Consider the following 1,173-nt stretch of genomic DNA (forward strand, 5'->3'; position numbering starts at 1 on the left):
CAAGACATCGACAAGTAGAATCGTAGCAATGATAAAATGCAGTGTGAAGGAGGAAGCTGGTACGTGCATTGGTCTTTGAGATAAACTTATTGTAGAATGAAGGATTTACAAATCTTTGCTGTCTATTTTATGTACTTTATATGTCTTTTTATTGGCTAAAATGTAAAAATCCACGAACATTAGCATTAGAGTACGTACGATTTTATATGTTTTATGCCGCTGTGGCAGTAAATAGTGATAATATACAATCTCAGTAAACATATAACGAACTAGAAGACGTAAGACACATCTTCAAACGTCGTGTAATTAAAGCTTTTTTTGGCGGAATTCATGAACCATACGATAACTGCTGGGCTAATCGGACGTCGTATTCTGTATATACATATGTATTACTTATCCATGTAAAATAGACATAGCAGCAACATCTATCTTCTACAATACTGAGCAGATTAATCTCAACATTCCCACTCGTTGTTAATGCTTGAGGATCCTTGGCATTGTATTGGTCCTGCCTCTAGTTTAAACTATTTAAGGCTTCCAACGCCTTCGTTAGCATATCTGCATCTGACGCTTTGTGTCGATCTGTGAAATTTCTTCTTGCACTTTCTTGCGTATGAAGTGGTGTCATATGCTCACGCGCTTTGTCCGAGCATGAACCGGCGATGTTGGCTGACGCCATCACCTCTTTGTTGTCTTATTAACCTTGTGTTATACCCACTTGCTCGTAATGCATGTTCTTAAGCATTGCGAGCGTCCAAAAGAGATCCATACATTCAATTTTCGCCGAGCTGAGTGCAACGGTTCACAGGTACGTTGGGCTGGAGACCAATGGCGTGGTTGCAATCATGGCCGTAAATCTTGAGACCGGACGTCCGTCATCAAAAATGCTGCTCCACCAGATCTAAATATTCCTTAACCGCAATGTTACCAGTACCTTGGTAGACGATACCGGTAATAGTGTACTTATCAGGTAGAGTAGCACGCAAATATCTGAATTACACTGTTGCAGTCCGGGTTCTCCCGAGTCCGGGGTTCTCCAGAAATCATTACATCATTGCTGTCACGTATAAATCATCCGGTCGAATACCAAACACTACTACAGCAAGCACTTAATTAAGGATCGATATGATCCCGAGTGCATCATTAAACGACCCTCTTTCCTTGAAGGCGACG

The sequence above is a fragment of the Plasmopara halstedii genome, assembly GCF_900000015.1.
Source record: "Plasmopara halstedii genome assembly, contig: Scaffold_1561, whole genome shotgun sequence".
NCBI classification, from domain to species: Eukaryota; Oomycota; class Peronosporomycetes; order Peronosporales; family Peronosporaceae; genus Plasmopara; species Plasmopara halstedii.